Genomic DNA, 6,369 nt, shown 5'->3' with positions numbered 1-6,369 from the left:
TAGTGCTATTAAAAAATTGGAATGTACATTGAGTAAAACATGACATAAAAGAGTGTTTGATTAGGTCCCCATGGGGAGCCAGGAAATCGAAATAACAGAATTAAACTAAATATATGGGAAAATGTTGCAACAGTTAATTGACCAAAAGATGTGGACTGGTTTGAAAGTAGTGAGCTTCCTTTCCATCTACACATCTGGTCACATCTTACAGAGATGCTGGAATTTCTTCACCTAGAGATGAAGACAACCAAGGTCTCATTGAGTTCTTACTCCCCTACTCCTCTTTCTGAGTCCTGGAGTTTAGGATAGAGAGTTAAAAGTAGAATCAGGTAGGTAGATAAAGATATTATGCATATAAATGAGAGCCAGAGGGAGAGAGAGATGACAGTCTGTTTAATACAGATTTGGAAATTTTAAAAGGAAATTTTGCTATTAGTGAAATCGATGTAGTCAAATGGAATGATTTCACTCATAAATTCTTTCAACATATACTATCTTAAAATAACTTGAAGACTTTCTCATGATTGAGACCAATGGCTATCATATTAACTCATACAAATACCTTAGACATTTTTTGCAATTCTGTGATAAGCTGTATTTAGAGAAACCCAATTAGCTCCATAGACTCCTTTCATTTCAGTACCTTCATCACTTTATTATTCTAATGACTTTTCTAAATGTCCTCCTCAGGCTGTTTCCCATTGCACTGTTTTATACTCTGGGATCCACATTTTACAGGCCTCCCAAAACTGTCTCATCATTTCAGATTGCGTCTCTAATAATACCTTTGATTATGTTTTAAACACCTTAATCTATCTACTCTATAGTATTGCATCGGTCATGTTAGCAGAATGTAATCAGAAAGCACAAATCCCATAACATTCCATAACACCAATGAAGAAGGGGTTAATGATTTTTCAGCTGCATTTCTTTCTGGTGAATATGCCACAGATGAATATTTTCCAAAATGAATATGAATGATTTTAGATGAGGGCTCCTTAAGTGTCACTGTGTATTAGTCATGCAAGGATCATTAAGAAGTATGAGAGGTAGACTTGCACATTTCATCCAAGACATAGATTCTCATTGTAGACTGTTAATGTCAGAGTTTCCAGGTGAGACGCTGCTGGTAATGATTATTAATGTAACTAAAATATTAAGTGGTTCATTTTATTCCATATACATTTCCAAATTATTCAGAAAAAGAGAGGGTGTTTCTGCATGCGTTCTAGGGGGTGGCAAAGAATACAGGGTAAATAAAATGATAAAAATTCCAAAATCAATTGATGAAATGGAAATTATCTTCTATTAAAATTTAACAATATCTTACATTGAGACTGGTAGGAGGGGTGGGGTTACAGAATGTGCTGGTTCCACATGCTGGATAAAAATCGAGAGGGATATCCTGGCTATGGAGACCCCCTCTGAGGAACAAGGGGTCTCAGCCTCACACCAGGCCCCCAGCCAAAGGTTCAAGTGCCAGGAAGATAAGTCCTCATAACTTCTAGCTATAAAAGCCAGTGGGGATTGTGGCTGAATGAGACAGAGGTCTGCTGCAGTCCCAGGCAGTTCTTCTTAAAGGGCCCACACACAGACTTACTCAGAGTCACTCCCTCTGAGCTCCAGCACTAGAACAGTAGCTCAAAAGATACTGAGGGCATACAAAGAGGAATTGAAATTTCTGGCATCATGGCAAGAGCTGGAGGGGCTTTCTGCCAGATAAAAGTGCTGGCAGAGGACATTGTTCCCTTTCTAAGTCATCCCTGCCCACTACAGAGCCAGCAGGAGGGCACCATATCTGACTCTATCAACCTGGCTCACACTGTTTGCCCCACCCTAGCCATTCCCTATGATCCTGCCCCACCAACTTGCTGTTTTCAGTAGTTTTTCTATATGAATGGCCTATCTTGGCTCATGCTCTCAAAAAAGCAGCATATTTGGCTTTAGCATGACCTGTACTTCTTGCTAAGTGGTCCCAATTCTGGCACTAATGGCAACTGGCCTTGGTTCATAGCTTGGCCTCACCTGGGTGCCTCCAAGCCCAGCACAAGTAGCAGCCATCTGCAGATCCCAGCCATTAAGCCAGGTGACCCTGGGAAGAACACAAGCAGCAGCTGACCTTGGCCTTCACTTCCTGGAAGGCTCCAGAGCCAGCACACCTGGTGGGCAGCTTCAGACCACATTGAAGCACCACCCAACCACATCCACAAGTGACATAATCAAGGGGCATACTCAGCAGACACCAGAGCCCTGCTGAAGTAAGTCCTACTCCATGTGGTGGGCCTCAGCAAAGCTGATCCTCCATGGTGGTTGCAGCCAGTCCTTGCAGCCAATAGGCCTGGGGATAAATCTCTCCCACTGATGTGCCAACATCAATCAAGGCTCAAATACAACAGGAGGGTATACACAGCCCACACTGGGGGATGGGGGGTGAGGGAGTGAACATATCTGGAATGCCCAGCTTGAGTGAATGAGGAGGCTGTGCCACTGAAACCTACAGGACACCTACTGCATTAGGCCACTCTACCAAATATGGGAGATGTAGCACCTCTACCTAATACATAGAGACAAACACAAGGAGGTTGCCAAAATGAGGAAACAAATAACATGTCCTAAATGAAAGAACAGAACAAACCCCAGAAAAAAGAACTAAAATAAAATAGAGACAAGCAATCTACTAGATGCACAGTTCAAAACACTAATTATAATGGTACTCAATGAACTTAGGGGAGGAGTAGATGAACTTAAAAAGAACTTCAACAATATATGGAAACCATAAAAAAGAACCAGTCAGAAATTAAGGATACACTAACTGAAATGAAGAATAATTTACAGGATATCAACAGTAGAGTAGATGAAGCCAAGAATCAAATCAGTAATATGGTATATAAGGAAATAAAAAACACCCAACCAGAACAGCAAAAAGAAAAAAATAATCCAAAAAATGAGGATAATGTAAGAAGCTTCTGGGACAACTTCAAATATACCAACATTGGCATCATGGTGGTGATGGAAGAAGAGAGACTGAAAAAATTGAAAATCCATTTTTAAAAATGATGATAGAAAACTTCCCTAATCTGGTTAAGGAAATAGACATATAAATCCAGGAAGTACAGAGTCCCAAACAAGATGAACCCCAAGAAGCCCACACCAAGAACATCATAATTAAAATGCAGAAGTTTAAAGACAAAGAGAGAATCCTAGAAGTAGCAAGAGAGAAGCAGTTAGTTACCTACAAGGGAGCTCCCATAAGACTGTCAGCTGATTTCTCAACAGAAGCTTTGCAGGCAAGAAATATTCAAAATGATGTTTTCAAAAGCAAGGAGTTACAACCAAGTTACCCAACCCAGCAAAGCTATCATTTAGAATCCAAGGACATATAAAGTGCTTCTTTGATAAAAAAAAAAAAAAAAAGTTAAGGAGTTCATCACCACCAAACCAGTATTACATGAAATGTTAAAGGGTTTGATGTAATAAGAAACAGAAAAAAAGAAAGAAAAGATAAAAAATATGAACAATAAAATGGCAATAAATTCATATCTATCAACAATTGAGTCTAAAAAACATAAACAAACAAGCAGAACAGAAACAGACTCAGAGATACAGTGAATATTATGACATTTGCCAGATGGGAAAGGGGTTGAGGGATTGGGTGAAAAAGGTGAAGAGGTTATTAAGAAGTACAAATTGGTAGTAACAGAATGGTCATGGGGATGCAAAGTACAGCATAGGGAATATAGTTAATAAATATTCTAATAACTATGGGTGGTATCAGATGGGTATGAAACTTATCTGGATGATCACTTAGTAATTTATATAATGTCTAATCATTGGGGTGTATAACTGAAACTAATATAGGTCAATTACCATTGAAAAATTTAAAAAATGATTGAAAATTTTAAAACAATATTTAACATGCCTATTTACAAGCAAAAAGTGCATTCCTGCCCAAGAACCACCCTAGTTCTTCAGGGAAACATAAATCCTTGAGTGTCTTGAATGCTTAAATGGCAGTAGATAACTGTAGGTTTTTCTTTCTTTTGATACTTATGTCAGATGTCAAATACTGGTTTATGAGTATATAAGTATAGTTAACCTTGAGAAGACATCCAAAGCCTTCTCAAATATTTATATAAAAAATGGGAAACACTTCACAATCTCTTTCAAATATGCTGGGTAATGGGTCATTTTAGGTTTTGTTGGTATATCAATTGCTTGAAAGTGTTTTGAGATTAATCACATAGAGATCTGAGCAATGTTCTGGCTGCAGGAATGTGGGGCAGGTCTGGACCAGTGATTTGAGTAAAAGCCCTAAAAGCTTTTCTAAGAAATAATACTTTTTCTCAATATCAAGACTCACATAGCCATTTCCTTTGACTCTGAGCAAATCATTGAACTTCATTTTTTTTTTATCCATAGATTGAGAAGCTACTACCTCATGGGGATAGCAAGGCTGCTAATGGCATTTAATAAGATTCTTTGAAAAAGCTAATACAATTTGCTTGAAATATAATACAGCAATTTGAATTTAAAGAATTTCTTTTTCTCCGGAGTAATTCCAGTTTCTGACTATTCTTTGCCAGTGTAGTAAATTATTCTGTAACTAGGCAAAACTAGCCAGCAAAGGGTGAAAAGTTGCTATTAGCATCTTAATGCTGCACAAAAAGAAACCCAAGCTATTACTACAAAATAGCAAATTCTGGTTAAGATACACGTAATGTAGCAAATAAATGTGATATTAAGCCTCATTGTTAAATGAGTTCTTCAATTGGGTAGAAATATCTATGTAAGAATTCAACAGTGTCTATTGTAATTACTATTATGTTTTTAGAATCTAAAGCTTTATATTAAAAGCTATAATTAAATTTTTAAAAATTAAATCATATTATAAACAAAAGTGCCTTTTCTCTCAGCAGAATAAAAATGATTTCCATTTTCTGACAAATAAGTGATTTCTCTGAGTTTTTTCTTTACCTAAATCTGTTAATCTCTCTTTTGTGTATAATCAAGTAAAAAGGCTACTCAAAGATGAAATAAACCAGCCCTACATATCACAACTTCATTAAATGAGTTAGAGGTATAAGTAGCAGGACACACACCCATCATAAATGTACTCAGGCCAACCAGGAGTGGGAAATACAACTTCTCTATCACATCAGACACATTTTCACTAAATAATATGCTCCATTACTATTAAGTCCTATACAAGAGTATAATTGTAAATATAATTATCCTATTAATTAGGATGTTAATCCCTAAGGAAATGAAAAGACAGGTCCAGGAATCCTTAAGAAATCCAAAATACACACATATGCACACACACACGTGCATACACACACACGTGCATACACACATACACACACACACAGGTTTGAGATCCATTTTGAATTCTTTGAAGTACTCTTTTTTTTCTGCTTTTACTTTTATTAGATTTATTTTATGCTGAATTTACTCCCAGGCTATAAGCTTTCGTTTCTTCTGTGATATCTTTTTCTTCTGTGCAACCTCCTTTTCTGGTTTAGGAACAATCAGATCCTTTTCAGTGAGGATCCTCTCAATGTGGCAGGGAGAGCTCATGTGTGGGTTAATCCGCCCATGAGCTCTGTAGGTTTTATGCTACATCATCTGAATCTGCTCAATGACCAGAGAGTCTACATCTAAAGCCTTAAGTTCAGCATTACTCTCTGTATTTTTAAGCATATGCAGCAAAAATTCAGCACTCATGTTGGGCCACCGACCCTGTGTCCAGCCCCACTGCTTCACCTGGGCACATCTACCATCTCCACCACTGGTAAAGATGGAATGGCACACTGTTTCTTTAAAGTGACATCCTTCAGATACTTGGTGGCTTTTCCAATATGCATACCCTTGAGGACCTGGGCAGTTTCAGGAGTGTTCTTAAAGTGAACAGGAAGATTTGAGCCTCTTGATTTTGAATTGATCCGCATGATGTTGTGGGGTTTTCTGAGTCTAGTAAATAGCGAACCATTTTCAGAGGTCACCTCTGACCGCTTTGTGGAGTACTCTCCAGTGAGAATTGATCTCATTCCACCCCTCCACATTCCTTATTTTACCTCTTTGTTTCTTGTTCTTGCTCTGTTGCGGCTCTGAAAACATGCCCTTGTAATTATTTGCTTGCATGTCTAACTCCACCATTAGACACTGAGGGCAGACGGCATCTAATTCCTCTTTGAGTTCCCAGAGCTTTGCTCAGTTTTCGGTAGGTAGTGGGTTCTCAATAAATGTTTACAAAACACATGAATGAATCGGGACTGGGCTGGGTAAAAAGTCACAGAAGGATTGCATGGAAGCAGTTTAAAGAATTAAGTAGGGTTTCGAGAGGTAAAGTAGAAATGTTATGGTGATTTA

The 6,369-nt window shown here is 37.9% G+C and overlaps 1 pseudogene; it reads right to left on the bottom strand.

Annotated features, from left to right (window-relative positions):
- Positions 1-5,448: 5,448 nt before the first annotated feature.
- Positions 5,449-5,948, bottom strand: LOC114230109 (60S ribosomal protein L17-like; annotated as a pseudogene).
- Between the last annotated feature and the right edge of the window lie 421 nt (positions 5,949-6,369).

The sequence above is a fragment of the Eptesicus fuscus genome, chromosome 10 (assembly GCF_027574615.1).
Source record: "Eptesicus fuscus isolate TK198812 chromosome 10, DD_ASM_mEF_20220401, whole genome shotgun sequence".
NCBI classification, from domain to species: Eukaryota; Metazoa; Chordata; class Mammalia; order Chiroptera; family Vespertilionidae; genus Eptesicus; species Eptesicus fuscus.
The sequence above is the reverse complement of the archived record's forward strand: the minus strand, read 5'-3'. Positions and strand labels throughout refer to the sequence as shown.